The sequence below is a fragment of the Bubalus bubalis genome, chromosome 9, assembly GCF_019923935.1.
Source record: "Bubalus bubalis isolate 160015118507 breed Murrah chromosome 9, NDDB_SH_1, whole genome shotgun sequence".
NCBI classification, from domain to species: domain Eukaryota; kingdom Metazoa; phylum Chordata; class Mammalia; order Artiodactyla; family Bovidae; genus Bubalus; species Bubalus bubalis.
Genome location: NC_059165.1, coordinates 44,873,013 through 44,891,513, shown reverse-complemented (window position 1 = coordinate 44,891,513; position 18,501 = coordinate 44,873,013). Strand labels below are relative to the sequence as shown.

At 38.5% G+C, this 18,501-nt stretch overlaps 1 non-coding gene across 1 annotated transcript; it reads right to left on the bottom strand.

The window, feature by feature from the left end:
• Nucleotides 1–4,757: 4,757 nt before the first annotated feature.
• On the bottom strand, nucleotides 4,758–4,829 carry TRNAE-CUC. Its single transcript has one exon. It is a non-coding gene; the product is annotated as a tRNA-Glu (tRNA).
• Nucleotides 4,830–18,501: the final 13,672 nt, after the last annotated feature.

Here is an 18,501-nt window from a genome sequence, read left to right as displayed (position 1 = left end):
ATAATCATAGAGTGGTTTATGATTATGTAGTAGTTAGTAGTTGAACCTGTTAAGGCCAAAGGTAACAGGTGGGCAGGTACAGTCTTATAACCAGGGTATAGAAATGGTAGTTATTTCATAGTCAAGCTTTTGCTAGATATGACAGTCTCCTCATGTCTAATTTTTATTCCCATACAGAAAGAGATGTTTTTCCAGCTGATATATACTGAACATTCCTATAGTCATTTAAATTATGCATGACACATTGAAGTCTATCTACTTCACTGATCATAATTACAAATCTGACCTGCATTCTTTTGTGATTTGAATGTATCCTCTTGAGTCCAACTCTGAACATTAATTTATTGTGGTGGGTTCTGCCAAGGCTGTGTAGCCTCAGGGAATGTGGTTGGTATTGTTGGTATGAAAATCTTGAAGATATACAATGGGAAAGGCAGAAGTAATTGAGAAGAGAAATCCAAGTTTAGATACTGGTCCTGACACTTGTGACTCAGAACTTATGCTATTTTAGTAGGCATTAGAAAATAGTTGCCATATATTGACAATATTGAAGATGCTATTCATTCGTGGACAACTGTTTATTGAATGCCTGTTATGTGGAAGACCCTGTTGTATGATATAGCAGATATGATGATAAAGTAGGTTTTAGAAACCCAGATATATAAAATGGACTATTATTAAGGTGCTAAGAAGAAGGGAAAGTGACACTGTTTATACTGCCATAGGATTCTTGTCTGATTTATGAAAGAATCTTAGTCTTAATGATTCTTTCCTTGCAGTTGGCAGAATACCCTGGGCAGTGGGTTGTTGCAAGAAGTCCACAAATTTATATTTTTTCTAGTTTAATACCACTTTCTTTAAAAAGTATGTTTATTTTATATTGGAGTATAGTTGATTCACAATGTTGTGTTAGTTTCGGGTGTACAGCAAAGTGATTCTATTATACATATATCTATTCCTTTTCAGATATTTTTCCATGTAGGTTATTACAGAATATTGAGTAGAGTTCCCTGTGCTACACAGTAATTCTTTTTTACTATCTGTTTTATGTACTGTTGTCATTGTTGTTTAGTCATTAAGTCATGTTCGACTCCTTTGGGACCCCATGAACTGTAGCCCACCAGGCTCCTCTGTCTGTGGGATTTCCTAGGCAAGAATGCTGGAATGGGTTGCCATTTCCTTCTCCAGGGGATGTTCCTGACCCAGGGTCAAACCTGCTTGGTAGTTGGATTCTTTACCACTGAGCCACCTGGGAAACATTTTATATATAGTTGTTTGTGTATGTTAATCCTAACTTCCTACTTTATCCTTCCCCCCAACCTTTTCACATAAGTTTCTTTTCTAAGTCTGTGAGTCTATTTCTGTTCTGTGAATAAGCTCATTTTCTTTTTAAGATTTCACATATAAATAATATCATGTGATACTTATCCTTTTCTATCTGACTCACCTCACTTAGTATGATAATCTCTAGATTCATTCATGTTGCTGCAAATGGCAGCATTTCATTCTTTTTTATTACTGAGTGATATTCCATTGTATATATATACCACATCTTTATCCATTCATCTGTTGATGGACATTTGAGTTGCTTCCATGTCTTGACTATTGTAAATAGTGCTGCAGTGAACATTGGAGTACATGTGTCTTTTCAAAATCTTGTTTTCTTTGGATATATGCCCAGTAGTGGGATTGCTGAATCATAGGGTAGCTCTATTTTTAGTTGTTTTGAGGAAACGTCAAACTGTTTTCTTTAATAGCTGCACTAATTCCATTACCATCGACAGCATAAAAGGTTCTCTGTTCTCCACATCCTCTCCATCATTTGTTATTTGTAGATGTTTTGATGATGGCCATTTTGACAAGTGTGAAGTGATATCTCATTGTTGTTTTTATTTGCATTTCTCTAGTAATTAGTGATGTTGAACATCTTTTCTTGTGCCTGTTAGCCACTTGTAGATCTTCTTTGGAATGTTTATTCTGGTCTTCTGCCCATTTTTTGATTGAGCTGTTTGTTTTTTGATGTTGAGTTGCCAGTTTGGATATTAACCCATGTTGGTCACATTATTTGCAAGTATTTTCTTCCACTCTGTAGGTTGTCTTTTCATTTTGTCAGTGGTTTCTTTTGATGTGCAAAAGACTGTAAGTTTGATTAGATCCCATTTGTTTGTTTTTGCTTTTATTGCCTTGGGAGACTGATCCAAGAAAATATTGCTATGATTTATAACAAAGCGTGTTCTACTTATGTTATCTTCTAGGAATTTAATGATTTGTGTTCTTATATTAGCCTTTATACCATTTTGAGTTTTTTTTTTTTGGTATATGATGTGAAGGAATGGTCTAATCTTACAGCTTTACAGGTAGCTGTCCAGTTTTTCTAGCACCACTTATTGAAGAGACTGTCTTTTCTCCATTGGATATTCTTACCTCCTTTGTCATAGATTAATTGACCACAGGTGCAAGAGTTTATTTCTGGGCTCTCTATGCTATTCCCTTGATCTGTGTGTCTGTTATTGTGCTGATACCATGGTGTTTTGATTACTGTAGCTTTGTGTAGTATAGTCTGAAGTCTGGGACTGTTACATTAATACCTCCAGATTTGATCTTTTTTCTCAAGATTACTTTGGCAATTTAGGGTCTTTTGTGGTTCCATGTGATTTTTATATCATATGTTCCAGTTCTGTGAAAAATATGGGTATTTTGATAGGGATTGAATTAAATCTGTAGATTGCTTTGGATAGTAAGGTCATTTTAACAATATTAATTCTTCCAATCTAAAAGTGCAAAATGTCTTCTTGTTTCTTTGAATTATCTTCTGTTTCCTTCATCATTGTTTTACAGTTTCCAGAGTATAGGTCTTTCACCTCCCTGGTTAAGTTTATTTGAGATATTTTTTGATGCAATTTTAAATGAATTTGTTTTTTTTACTTTCTCTTTCTGGTATTATTATTATTTTTTTAGTGTGCAGAAAAGCAAAAGATATATATTAATTAGTTAATCTATATATCAATCTTGTATCCTTGCTGAATTAATTTTTTGATGCAATTTTAAATGAATTTGTTTTTTTTTACTTTCTCTTTCTGGTATTATTATTATTTTTTTAGTGTGCAGAAAAGCAAAAGATATATATTAATTAGTTAATCTATATATCAATCTTGTATCCTTGCTGAATTAATTTATTAGTCCTAATAGTTTTTGGGTGGAGATTTTAGATTCTCTGTATAAAGTATCATGTCATCTGCAAATAGTGACAGGCTTACTTCTTCTCTCCCAATTTGGATAGCTTTTACTTCTCTTTTTTGTCTGATTGCTATGGCTGGAACTTCCAGTACTATTTTAAGTTGTGAGAGTGAGCATCTTTGTCTTGTTCCTGAATTTAGTGAGAAGGCTTCTAGTTTTTCACTGTTGAGTATTATGTTGACTTTAGGTTTGTCATAAATAGTTTTTATCATGTTGGGGTATGTTCCAACTTACAAAAATCTAAAATCTATCCACTTAGATTAGATTTTTAATTGTGAATGGATGCATCTATAGTTATCAAGGATGCTTGCATGTAATTTTATTTTTTGGTGTTAGTGTCTTTATCTGGTTTTACTATCAGGGTAATGGTGGTCTTGTGGAGTGAATTTTGGGAGTGTTCACTTCTCTTCAATTTTGTGCAATAGTTTGAGAAGGCTAGGTCTTAGTTCTTCTTTATATGTTTGGTAGAATTCTTCTGTGAAGACATCCATTCTAGACTTTTCTTTCCTAGGAGCTTTTTATTATTATTATTATTACAAATTCAGTTTTACTCTTAGTGATCAGTCTGTTCAAATTGTCTGTTTTTTCTTGACTCTATCTTAGCAGGCTGTACATTTCTAGAAATTTGTCCATTTTTTCTAAATTTCCAATTTGTAGGCATATAACTGTTCATAGTATTCTCTTCCCTGGTGGCTCAGATGGTAAAGAATCTGCCTGCAATGCAGGAGACTTGAGTTCCATCCCTGCGTCAGGACGATTCCCTGGAAAAGCAAATGGCAACCCACTCTGGTATTCTTGCCTGGAGAATTCCATGGACAGAGGAGCCTGGTGGGCTACAGTCCATGGGGTTGCAAAGAGTCGGACACGACTGAGTGACTAACACTTTTCAGTATTCTCTTATGACTTTTTGTATCTCTGTGGTATTGGCTGTTATCTCTACTCTCTCATTTTTTATATTGTTTATTTGGTTCTCTTTCTTTTTTTCATGGTGAGCCTGGCTAAAGGTTAATCGATTTTTTTTTAATCTTAAAATAACCTACATCTTGGTTTTACTGATCTTTTCTGTTGTCTATTTTTTAATCTCTATTTTAGTTACTCCTCACTAGTGGTGGCTAGACTTATACAGTCTTTCTATCTGTCCCAGCAGGTCTCCAATTGTCTCGTATGTGTAGGACCCTGGGATAGCCCAGTTTGTGGCTCAAACTGCTCGCTCCCCAGGACAAGTGTCCACCCATGTAGTCTCCTTTTTCTTCTTAGTCCCTTTCCATCAGCCGTGGTCCCTACCTGGTACTTTCTTCTTCTCCTATCCAGTTATGTGTATATCTTTCTTACAGCCTTGTTTGTACAGGAGTCCTTCTGCTGGTTTCCAGTTAGTTTTCCTTGAGAATTGTTAAACATTTAGATGTATTTTTGTTTGTGGAGGGAGGTGAGCTCTGTGTCCTCTTACTCCACCCTCTTGATCTGCCCCTGCTTCATTCTTCTGTTGATTTATTTGGCTGTGCCACAAGGCTTCTGAGTTCTTCCCCAACTAGGGATTGAACCCAGGCCCTGGCAGTGAGAGTGCCAAGTCCTAACCACTGGACCACCAGGGAATTCCCTACATACCTTTAAAATAGCTACATAATATTTCTTTTGTGGACACATCCCTGATTTATTTACATTCCAGATTTTAGGTTACTCCTAGTTTTTTGTTTTTAGGAGAGAGAATCATTTAAAAGTCTATATGTGATGCGAGTTTTTAGGCTTGTTAATAGCAGAAGCTTTAGTGTCAGTGGTTTTCAACAACTCTTCCCCCATGAGTCTACCATATGTCTTTTCTCTCACCAGATTAGCTCATGTTTCATTTTCTCTTGGTATTATAAGAGGCAGCATGTCTTAGACTGAGTCAGGGGGTGAACAGACATGTGGTAGGCAGCTCCAGGAAGCCAGGAAGCCTTAGCGCTCCTTTCACATGACAGTAAGAGCACTATCGCTCCCCCCTGGGCAGGTGTGTGGAGCTCTGCCAGCTCTAGCCTTGTTTCTCTCAATATTCCTATAATTCACTGGGAGGTATATTTCATACAAAAATAACAAGATAATGTCCTGTGTGGTGGCTCTTTAGAGAAGGAAGGCAAACCCCAGAGAGAATCAGAGATGTCGGAGTGACACAGAGAGAATGTGTATTTGGATGCCATGATAACCCCAGTTCCAGCCACTGGCATTCTTGGACTTACTCTGTCATATTTCTCTTTCTTTAATTTTTGAACTCTTCTGGTATCTGTTGTGTTAGAGTGGTTTATCTTTCTCTCATATTATTTTTAAGGATAATTTCAGCAGCAAGGAGCCTATCTATTATGGTCTGAATTGTGTCCTCCTGCACTAATTCATATATTGAGGCCCTGACCCTTAGTACCTCAGAATGAGACTATATCTAGAGATAGTCTTTAAAGAATTAATTAAGTTAAAATGAGACTGTTGTGGGGGTGTTAACCCAATTTGACTGGTGTCCTTGTAAGAGGAAGTTTGGACATGCAGAGAAACACCAGGGGTATGGGTGCACAGAGTAAAGGTCATGCATTTGAGGATGCCAACTGCAAGCCAAGGGGAGAGGCCTCAGAAAAACCCACTCCTGCTGACACCCTGATCTGGACTTGCAGCGTCTGGAACTATGAGAAAATACTTTTCTGTAGTTTAATATGCCCAGCCTGGGTTGTTGTTGTTGTTATTGTTATGGCAACTCTATAAAACCAATACACCATCTCAAAAGAACTTACACACTATGTAACTAGAAGCCCATAGAGGAGGCAACTCCAGGGTTGGTTAATAGCACTATTGCCATCAGGAAGTCAGGTTTTTCCATCTTTTTACTTTGCTTCAGTTACTTTTGCTGCTTAAACAATTTCAAAATGTAGTGGTGTGTTACTGTCTTATTATATGCAGGGATTCTTGGATCAGGACTTTTGTCAGGGTATATCAGGGATTGTTTGTCTCAGCTTCATGGTTCTGGATCCTCATCTGGAGGTGGCATAAAGGGCTGGGGGTGACTTAACAACTGGAGGTGGGAAGTGGGACAGCAGGGGCTGGAATTACACCTCTGAGATGGCTTTCTCACATGTCTGGAAACGTGGGATTCTTGAGGGCTGGGCTTCCCTGAGATGTCAAACAGAACATCTACACTTGGCTTCTCCAGCATGGGGCTGTCTCAGGGTAGTCAAAAGTCTTACATGATAGATGCCTTCCCTTTAATTGAAAGGGCTGTGAATGATGTCTACAAGAGAACAAGAAACAAGTAACATGGCCTTTTATGACCTAGTATCCTTTCTGTCATATTCTGTTGGTTGAAGTATGCAAAAGCCTGCCCAGATTTCAGGGGAGGGGACAAAGATCCCATCTCTTGTGGAAAAATGGTCAAAGAATTTGTAGCCATTTGAGACAGATTGCCACCCTGTGCTCAGCATATGAACTAGCTCATTTCATGGCTGTTAAGAAGGTGGCAGCAGCTCCATCCATCATGATGTCACATATCAATGTCCAAAGGTAGAAATAGAAGGCGTTTCCCTGAAGCTTCACCAACAGGCTTCTCCTCAAATCTCATAGCCACATTGTTGGCAGGAAGAATGTAGTTAACCTTTCTCAGCTTGGCCTAATCAAGATACACCCTTCTTAAGCTGAAGATTGGATGGTTTTCCTAGAAAATAAGGTTTCATAAAGGTAGGCAAGTACTCTTCAACCTGGGACACTGCCACTATGGAATGGCCTCTAGAGAATGGATTTGGGTACATGTGGCTGCATAAACTTTCCATAAGGAGCATGCTTAGTCGCTAAGTTGTGTCCAACTGTTTGCGCCCCTATGGACTGTAGCCTGCCAGGCTTCTCTGTCCATGGGATTTTCCAGGCAAGAATACTGGAGTGGGCTGCCATTTCCTACTCCATCCATATGGAGAGTCTGGCCTAATTAGGCAGTGTTGAAGAAAGAAGATAAAGATGGTTTTTATTATTTCCATAGGCTGTGAAAGTCAAAGTGTTAGTCACTCAGTCATGTCTGACTTTTTGCGACCCTATGGACTATAGCCTGCCAGGCTCCTCTGTCCATGGGATTCTCCAGACAAGAATACTGGAATGGGTAGCCAATCCCTTCACAGGCAATCTTCCGAACCCAGGGATTGAGCCCAGGTCTCCCACATCACAGGCAGTTTCTTTACCGTCTGAGCCACCAGGGAAGCCTATAGCCTAAGACCCTAAAAAAGACCACAATTTGAATTCTTTATTACTCTTACACTTTCTCCCACTTTCTTACTTTTCTAGCTGATCCTTCTCTTTCCTTACCTCTCTACAGAGATCCATTACAATTGTTAGCACCGAGAGCAAATGCTTCTGTTCTTGGGAAATCAGATGATGGTACAAATGGTGTGTTCTTAGAGCAAATGTGACAGTTACAGTAGGGATTCGGCCCCCAGATGGGGTCATCAGAGCCCAGTGTGGCAGCTACAATGCACCCCTGACTCCTCATAATAATAACAGCCTCTGAGAGTACCTCAACACAAACTAGGCTATGAATGATTGATTAATGAGTGGATGAATGCTGTACAGATCGCCACATGCCAGTTCTACTAAGAGCCATAATCTCCCATCTAGCATGCTCTTATCACTAAGCTCACAGAGGGAGGCCTGTTATTTATGGAACAGAGTCAGGGGCTAGGATGTTCTCCATGACTCACACTGGTAAAGTCCCACAGAAAAATAGATTTTCCATCCTGAGCTAATTAAATGAAAATTGTTAGAAAGTAAAGTGTGTGTGTGTATATCTACCTGCATGTGTGTGTGTCCATGTGTTCTTGAATGCATGTGTCTGTGTGTGTCTGATGTATGTCTCTGTGTATATGTCCCTATGTGTCTCTTTGTGTGTCTGTGCATATGTGTCTGTCTTTGTGCATCTCTGTATATCACTGTGCATCTGTCTTTTTCTGTGTCTTTCTGAATGTATACCTCTCTATCTCTCTGTGTGTCTCTCATCAGGAAAAGACCCTGATTCTGGGAAAGACTGAAGGCAGAAGGAGAAGGGGACGAACAGAGGATGAGATGGTTGGATGGCATCACCGACCCTATGGAGATGACTTTGAGCAAGCTCCGGGAGTTGGTGATGGACAGGGAAGCCTGGCGTGCTGCAGTCCACGGGGTCACAGTGTTGGACATGACTGAGTGACTGAACTGATGTCTCTCTCTCTGGGCATGTATGTGTCTGTGTTTGTGAGTATATATCTTTCTGTGCAGGCATATTTTTGTGTGCAGATTTTCTGTGTGCATGTATGTGTCTGTGCCTGCAAGAGTGCGTATGTCTGTGCGTGTGTGTGTGGACCTCAAGTGGAAAAGAGTAAGCTGAGAAGAGGAAGCATCCTCCAGAGCACTGTGGAGTCATATGAAGGCTGTGGAGTGGCAGCGAGGTGACCGGGATGTTCAACCCAGTTTTTCCTCTAAATCACTGGGTTATTTTCATGATTCATTTCAACTTCTGGGGCCTTCATTCTCTTGGAGATACTACTATTTGCTTAGCCGAGCTCACAGGGATTTTCTGAGAATGAAATAGGAATGTAATTTAGAATGCTTTCAAAAAGTTAAAAGCATGATGAAAAGAAAAGCAGTAAATGGATTAACATTTGATTTGATTCAAGGGAGAGCTCTATGTTCAAGATGCACTTGGAAAGAGTACTTTGATTCAACTCAAAACCTTTGGTTGATAGATCATGGGAATTGAGCCAAATGTTGAGCTACCTCGGAAGAAGGGATAAAATCAGCTTCACTTTTAAGAGGAGCAATATGCATTAAGTGAACAAAGGCAAATAAAGTTCATTTTGGGTGCTGGTCCTAATCAATTTATGGCAGTCGCCTATAATGTAATGTGGGTGAACTTTTGGAAGTCACATCCTAGTGATAGACACTAGATCACCAGTGGCACCTGCTATGGAAACAAGAAAGAACTTGCAGGATGCTGGCTACATTCTCATTATTCCTCCCAGAGCTGAGGGGAGACAATACCAGACTTGGAGTTTGAAGGCATGGACTGAGGTCTTGGAAGTTGCTGAAACTAAAAATCTTTGTAAACTTGGAAGTTAGTTAGTGCCTCTAGTTTCACACTACCTTGGTAACCTCCTAGGGGATTTGACAGCGATCTAATTTTCTCTTGTATGACTATGTCAGTAACTTTATATTAATTCATGTATAGACTTATGCAAAATGGTACAAATACAGGACCTTATTGGAATTAGGCAAAAGAGATAATTTAGGCTGTCACCATTGGTGTCAAGAATTTTCCTTACTCTTCCATTTTAGTCAAACCTCTCTCTGGCTGGATTTTGTCACAAGTTTTAAAAAATTTATGTAGTTTGTCACATATTCCTCAGAGTCCAACTGAGCTGTTATGAAAATTAGAGACAGATGGCCCTGAAAAACTGATAACACTTCTTTTTTTTTGTACCCTGTCTGTTAAATATTTTCTTACCTTCTCATCCCTTACTAGAAGCTTTGTAGGTCTTCCCACAATAGCTTCATGACTCAGCACACATTTCAGGGACTTAATTTTCTTTTCCAGGGCTCCTTCACCTAATCCTTCTGACTCAAGTGTATGAATTCCTTCTCCCTTTATCTGGGTGAATAATTGGTGCTATTTTGTGTAGTTGAGCATGCAGGAGTGTGTGTGTTGGCATCAGCTATCTGTCATCTCTGCTATTGATTTCTCACAAAAGTCAATAGGGAGAGAAATGCTATATAAATAGATTTCATGCATTTTTTTTTGTTTCAATTTTGGGGGCTGGTTAGAGGTAGAAATGTGGGCTGGAAAACAGTACAAGTGGGAAGTTGAACATTATGTTTTAGTAGATTGATTGGTTTAATGAAGTACTTTTTACCAGGCACCACTCTAGTCACCAGGAATATAATGAGAACATGGCGTATCCTATTCCTTTCCTTTGGCTTTTCAGGTGGCTCAGTGATAAAGAATATACCTTTCAATGCAGGAAACATGAGTTCCATCCCTGGGTCGGGAAGATCCCCTGGAAAAGGAAATGGCAGCCCAGTCCAGTATTCTTGCCTAGGAAATCCCATGGACAGAGGAGCCTAGCAGGCTATAGTCTGCAGGATCATAAGAGAGTCAGATACAATTTAGCAACTGATCAGCAACAACAATATCCCTTTCCTTCTTTTTCTGTAAAGAGAATCAGTTTAGCATGCAACTGCAGATGGACACGGCCTTGGGCTATGAACAAGCATAGCAGGGTTGTCTAATGTACTTGGGGCTGGGGCAGAGATGATGGGCAAGGATGCTTTCTGGAGAAGAGTGATGTTTAAGCTAAGGCTGAAGGAAAGAGGAAGACATTGCCTAGGCAAAAGGGTGATAGAATGGATAGAATAGTATGGAAACATATACTACCATGTGTAAAATAAATAGCCAGTGAAAATTTGCTGTATGACTCAGGGAACTCAAACCAGGGCTCTGTGACAACCTAGAGGGATGGGATGGGGTGGGAGATAGGAGGGAGGCTCAAGAGGGAGGGGACATGTGTATACCTATGGCTTATTCATGTTCATGATCAACACAATAATGTAAAGCAGTTATCCTTCAATTAAAAATAAATTAAAGGAAAAAAGTTAAAAAATAATAAAAAAAAGGAGGGTAGAATAGAACTGTGGAAATAACACATGTGAATTATGGGCACATAGAGAGATATTCAGTGCTGGAGTGTAAGGTATGAAGAGACTGGAAATTTGGCTGTAGAGGTAGCCAGATCATGTAACCTGAAAGAGTTTGCTGAAGACTTTAGATCCCTGCTTCTGAGACTTTAAAGTGCTTATGAATCACCTGGAAATCTTGTTAAAATGCAGGTTTGGATTCAGAAGGTCTGGGGTGGAACCTGAGATTCTGCATTTCTAACAGGTTCCCAGGTGACAATGAGGCTGCTGTTCCATGGTCCATGTTTTGATTAGCAAGATTTTGACTCTATCCTAAGGACAGTGGCAAAACCATGGAAAATTTTAGGTAGCAGAATGACATGACCCAGTTCTGTGGTAGGAATATCCCATTTCCAGCAGCATGATGAATGGATGTTAGGTGAACAGTACTGGAAAATGGAAATCAGTGAAGAGGTGGTGGCAGTAGATAGTCAAGGGAGACTTGTCAAACTAAAATTATGGCACTGGACAGGTAGATATTGCTTGTGGTTCATTCCTTTACTTTGTTTAGCTGCCTGTAGGAATAGTTATGTCTATATCTACTTCCTTCATCTGGCCTTGGACTTGCTGGCCATGGTGCTTAGGCATAGCAGTGCCTCATGGTACTTAAGAACATAAGCCTTGGAATCCCTTGAACTGGGATACAAGACCTTTTTTTTTTTTTTTTTTTCCCATTAATTCCTTTTAAAAATTTTTTTATTTTTTTAATTGATTTTTTAAATTGAAGGATAATTGCCTTACAGGAGATCCAACCAGTCAATCCTAAAGGAAATCAGTCCTGAATATTCATTGGAAGGACTGATGCTGAAGCTGAAACTCCAATACTTTGGCCATCCAATGCGAAGAACCAACTCATTGGAAAAGACCCTGATGCTGGGAAAGATTGAAGGCGGGAGGAGAAGGGGACGACAGAGGATGAGATGTATCACTGACATGATAGACTTGAGTTTGAGTAGATTCCAAGAGTTGATGATGGACAGGGAGGCCTGGAGTGCTGCAGTCCATGGGGTCACAAAGAGTTGGACACGACTGAGTGACTGAACTGAACTGAATTGCCTTACAGAATTTTGTTGTTTTCTGTCAAATCTCAACATGAATAAGCTATAGGTATACATATATCCCCTCCCATTTGAACCTCCCTCCCATCTCCCTCCCCATCCCACCCCTGTAGGTTGATATAGAGACCCTGTTTGAGTTTCCTGAGCCATACAGCAAATTCTTGTTGGCTATCTATTTTACATATGGTAATATAAGTTTCCATGTTACTCTTTCCATACATCTTACCCTCTCCACCCCTTTCCCCATGTCCATAAGCCTCTATGTCTGTTTCTTTTTTAAATTAATTATTTTAATTGGAGGCTAATTACTTTACAATATTGTGGTAGTTTTGCCATACATTGACATGAATCAGCCATGGGTGTACATGTGTTCCCCATCCTGAACCCCCTTCCCACCTCCCTCCCCATCCCATCCCTCTAGGTCATCCCAGTACGCCAGCCGTGAGCACCCTGTCTCATGCATTGAACCTGGACTGGTGATCTGTTTCACGTATGATAATATACATGTTTCAATGCTATTCTCTTAAATCATCCCACCCTCACCTTCTCCCACAGAGTCCAAAAGACTGTTCTATACATCTGTGTCTCTTTTGCTGTCTTGCATATAGGGTTATCGTTACCATCTTTCTAAATTCCATATATATGTGTCAGTATACTGTATTGGTGTTTTTCTTTCTTGTTTATTTTACCCTATATGATAGGCTCCCAATTTCATCCACCTCATTAGAACTGATTCAAATGCATTCTTTTTAATAGCTGAGTAATATTCCATTGTGTGTATGTACCACAACTTTCTTATCATTCGCCTGCTGATGGATATCTAGGTTGCTTTCATGTCCTGGCTATTGTAAACAGTGCTGAGATGAACATTGGGGTACACGTTTCTCTTTCAATTCTGGTTTCCTTGGTGTCTTTGCCCAGCAGTGAGATTGCTGGGTCATATGGCAGTTCTATTTCCAGTTTTTAAAGGAATCTCCACACAGTTCTCCATAGTGGCTGTACTAGTTTACATTCCCACCAACAGTGTAAGCAGGTTCCCTTTTCTCCACACCCTCTCCAGCATTTATTGTTTGTAGACTTTTTGATAGCAGCCATTCTGACTGGTGTGAGGTGATATCTCATTGTGGTTTTGATCTGCATTTCTCTGATAATGAGTGATGTTGAGCATGTTTTCATGTGTTTGTTAACCCTCTGTATGTCTTCTTTGGAGAAATATCTGTTTAGTTCTTTGGCCCATTTTTTGATTGGGTCATTTATTTTTCTGGAATTGAGCTGCAGGAGCTGCTTGTGTATTTTTGAGATTAGTTCTTTGTCAGTTGCTTTGTTTGCTATTATTTTCTCCCATTCTAAATGGTATCTTTTCACCTTGCTTGTAGTTTCCCTTGTTATGCAAAAGCTTTTAAGTTTAATTAGGTCCCATTTGTTTATTTTTGCTTTTATTTCCATTCCTCTGGGAGGTGGGTCATACAGGATCCTGCTGTGATTTATGTCAGAGAGTGTTTTGCCTATGTTTTCCTCTAGGAGTTTTATAGTTTCTGGCCTTACATTTAGATCTTTAATCCATTTTGAGTTTATTTTTGTGTATGGTGTTAGAAAGTGTTCTAGTTTCATTCTTTTACAAGTGGTTGACCGGTTTTCCCAGCACCACTTGTTAAAGAGATTGTCTTTTCTCCATTGTATATTCTTGCCTCCTTTGTTGAAGATAAGGTGTCCAAAGGTCCGTGGATTTATCTTTGGGCTTTCTATTTTGTTCCATTGATCTATATTTCTGTCTTTGTGCCAGTACCATACTGTCTTGATTACTGTAGCTTTGTAGTATAGTCTGAGGTCAGGCAGGTTGATTCCTCCAGTTCCATTCTTCTTTCTCAAGATTGCTTTGGTTATTCAAGGTTTTTTGTATTTCCATACACATTGTGAAATTATTTGTTCTAATTCTGTGAAAAATACCATTGGTAGCTTGATAGGGATTGCATTCAATCTATATATTGCTTTGGGTAGTATACTCATTTTCACTATATTGATTCTTCTGATCCATGAGCATGGTATATTTCTCCATCTAGTTGTGTCATCTTTGATTCCTTTCATCAGTGTTTTATAGTTTTCTATAAATAGGTCTTTGTTTCCTTAGGTAGATTTATTCCTAAGTATTTTATTCTTTTCATTGTAATGGTGAATGGAATTGTTTCCTTAATTTCTCTTTCTGTTTTCTCATTGTTAGTGTATAGGAATGCAAGGGATTTCTGTGTGTTGATTTTATATCCTGCAACTTTACCGTATTCATTGATTAGCTCTAGTAATGTTCTGGTGGAGTCTTTAGGGTTTTCTATGTAGAGGATCATGTCATCTGCAAACAGGGAGAGTTTTACTTCTTCTTTCCCAATCTGGATTCCTTTTATTTCTTTTTCTTCTCTGATTTCTGTGGCTAAAACTTCCAAAACTATGTTGAATAGTAGTGGTGAAAGTGGGCACCCTTGTCTTGTTCCTGACTTTAGGGGAAATGCTTTCAATTTTTCACCATTGAGGATAATGTTTGCTGTGGGTTTATCATCTATGGCTTTTATTATGTCGAGGTATGTTCCTTCTATGTCTACTTTCTGGAGGGTTTTTTATCATAAATGGATGTTGAATTTTGTCAAGGCTTTCTCTGCATCTATTGAGATAATCATATGGTTTTTATCTTTCAATTTGTTAATGTGGTGTATCACATTGGTTGATTTGCAAATATTGAAGAGTCCTTGCATCCCTGGGACAAAGCCCACTTGGTCATGATGTATGATCTTTTTAATATGTTGTTGGATTTAGTTTGCTAGAATTTTGTTAAGGATTTTTGCATCTATGTTCATCAGTTATATTGGCCTGTAATTTTCTTTTTTGTGGCATCTTTGTCTAGTTTTGGCATTAGGCTGTTGGTGGCCTCATAGAATGAATTTGGCAGTTTACCTTCCTCTGCATTTTTCTGGAAGAGTTTGAGTAGGATAGGTGTTAGCTCTTCTCAAAATTTTTGGTAGAATTCAGCTTTTATTTGCTGGAAGATTTCTGATTACAGTTTTGATTTCTGTGCTTGTGATGGGTCTGTTAAAATTTTCTATTTCTTCCTGGTTCAGTTTTGGAAAGTTATACTTTTCTAAGAATTTGTCTATTTTTTCCAAGCTGTCCATTTTATTAGCATATAGTTGCTGATAGTAGTCTCTTATGATCCTTTGTATTTCTGTGTTTTCTGTTGTGATTTCTCCATTTTCATTTCTAATTTTGTTGATTTGATTCTTCTCCCTTTGTTTCTTGATAAATCTGGCTAATGGTTTGTCTACTTTATCTTCTCAAAGAACCAGATTTAGCTTTGTTAATTTTTGCTATAGTCTCCTTTGTTTCTTTTTCATTTATTTCTGCCCTAATTTTTATGATTTCTTTCCTTCTACTAACCCTGGGATTCTTCACTTCTTCTTTTTCTAGTTGTTTTAGGTGTAGAGTTAGGTTATTTATTTTATTTTTCTCTTGTTTCTTGAGGTAAGCTTGTATTGCTATGAACCTTCCCCTTAGGACTGCTTTTAATGAATCCCATAGGTTTTGGGTTGTTGTGTTTTCATTTACATTCATTTCTATGCATATTTTGATTTCTTCTGTGATTTGTTGGTTATTCAGAAGCGTGTTACTTAGCCTCCATATGTTTGTATTTTTAATGTTTTTTTTTTTTTTTTTCTCCCTGTAGTTGACATCTAATCTTACCGCATTGTGATCAGAAAAGATGCTTGGAATGATTTAAATTTTTTTGAATTTACCAAGGCTAGATTTATGGCCCAGGATGTGATCTATCTTGGAAATGTTCCGTGTGCACTTGAGAAAAAGGTCAAATTCATTGTTTTGGGGTGAAATGTCCAGTAGATATCAATTAGGATTAATTGGTCCATTGTATCATTTCAAGTTTGTGTTTTCTTGCTAATTTTCTGTTTAGGTGATCTATCCAGAGATGTGAGTGGGGTATTAAAGTCTCCCACTATTATTGTGTTACTGTTAATTTCCTCTTTCATACTTGTTAGCATTTGCCTTACATATTATGGTGCTCCTATGTTGGGTGCATATATATTTATAATTGTTATATCTTCTTGAATTGATCCTTTGATCATTATGTAGTGTCCTTCTTTGTCTCTTTTCATGGCCTTTATTTCAAAGTCTATTTTATCTGATATGAGTATCGCTACTCCTGCTTTCTTTTGGTCTCCATTTGCGTGAAATATCTTTTCCCAGCCCTTCACTTTTAGTCTGTATGTGTCCCTTGTTTTGAAGTGAGTCTCTTGTAGACAGCATATATAGGTGTCTTATTTTTGTATCCATTCAGCCAGTCTTTGTCTTTTGGTTGGAGCATTCAACCCATTTACATTTAAGGTAATTATTGATAAGTATGATCCCATTGCCATTTACTTTATTGTTTTGGGTTCGAGTTTATACACCTTTTCTGTGTTTCCTGTCTAGGGAAGATCCTTTAGCATTTGTTGAAGAGCTGGTTTGGTAGTGCTGAATTCTCTGAGCTTTTGCTTGTCTGTAAAGCTTTTGATTTCTCCTTCATATTTGAATGAGATCCTTGCTGGGTATAGTAATCTGGGTTGTAGGTTTTTCTCTTTCATCACTTTAAGTATGTCCTGCCATTCCCTTCTGGCCTGAAGAGTTTCTATTGAAAGATCAGCTGTTATCCTTATGGGAATCCCCTTGTGTGTTATTTGTTGTTTTTCCTTGCTGCTTTTAATATTTGTTCTTTGTGTTTAATCTTCATTAACTTGATTAATATGTGTCTTGGGGTGTTTCACCTTGGCTTTATCCTGTTTGGGACTCTCTGGGTTTCTTGGACCTGAGTGATTATTTCCTTCCCCATTTTAGGGAAGTTTTCAACTATTATCTCCTCAAGTATTTCCTCATGGCCTTTCTTTTTGTATTCTTCTTCTGAGACTCCTGTGAGTCGAATGTTGTGGCATTTGACATTGTCCCAGAGGTCTCTGAGGTTGTCCTTATTTCTTTTAATTCTTTTTTCCTCTCTGCTTCATTTATTTCCACCATTCTATCTTCCACCTCACTTATCCTATCTTCTGCCTCAGTTATTTTACTGTTGGTTCCCTCCAGAGTGCTTTGAATCTCCGTTATTGCATTATTCATTATTGATTGACTCTTTTTTATTTCTTCTAGGTCCTTGTTAAAAATTTCTTACATCTTCTCAATCCTTGTCTCCAGACTATTTATCTGTAACTCCATTTTGTTTTCAAGATTTTGGATCATTTTAACTATCATTATTCTGAATTCTTTTTCAGGTAGATTCCCTATATCCTCCTCTTTTGTTTGGTTTTGTGGACATTTATCATGTTCCTTTACCTGCTGAATGTTTCTCTGCCTTTTCATCTTGTTTAGATTGCTGTGTTTGGGGTGGCCTTTCTGTATGCTGGAAGTTTGTGGTTCCTCTTTATTATGGAGGTTCCTCTCTGTGGGTGGGGTTGGACGAGTGGCTTGTCAAGGTTTTCTGGTTAGGGATGCTTGCATTGGTGTTCTGGTGGGTGGAGCTGGATCTCTTCTCACTGGAGTGCAATGAAGTGTCTAGTAGTGAGTTTTGAGGTGTCTATGGGTTTGGTGTGACTTTTGGCCACCTGTATTTTAATGCTCAGGGTTATGTTCCTGCTTGGTATGTCTTTCTCTGGAACTTTTTGGCTCTTGGGTGGAGCTTGGTTTCAGCATAGGTATGGAGGCTTTTGGATGAGCTCTTGTTGATTAATGTTCCCTGGCATCAGAAGTTTTCTGGTGTTCTCATTTTGGATTTAAGCCTCCTGCCTCTGGCTTTCAGTCTTATTCTTACAGTAGCCTCAAGACCTCACCATCCATACAGCGCCAATGATAAGACATCTCCTTTTGAAGAGAATGGGTTGCCTTTCTGGGTCCCTTGTGTCCTCTACCAGCATTCAGAAGTTGTTTTGTGGAATTTGCTCATCATTCAGATGATCTTTCGATGAATTTGTGGGGGAGAAAGTGGTTTCCCCATCCTAGTCCTCTGCCAACTTAGGACCGCCCCCCTTCCATGTCTGTTTCTTTATTGTTGCCCTGTAAATAAATTCTTAAGTACCATTTTTGTAGATTCCATATATGTGTGTTAGAATATGATATTTATCTTTCTCTTTCTGACTCACTTCACTCTGTATAATAGGTTCTAGGTTCATCCACCTCATCAGAACTGACTCAAATGTGTTCCTTTTTATGGCTGAGTAATATTACATTGTGTATACATACCACAACTTATTTACCCATTCATCTGTTGATGGACATCTAGGTTGCTTCCATGTTCTAGCTATTGTAAATAGTACTGCAGTGAACAATGGGATACATGTGTCTTTTTAAATTTTGGTTTCCTCAGGGTATAAGCCTAGGAGTGGGATTGCTGCATCATATGGTGGTTTTATTCCTGGTTTTTTAAGGAATCTCCATATCATCTTCCATAGTGGCTGTATCAATTTACATTCCCACCAATAGTGCAAGA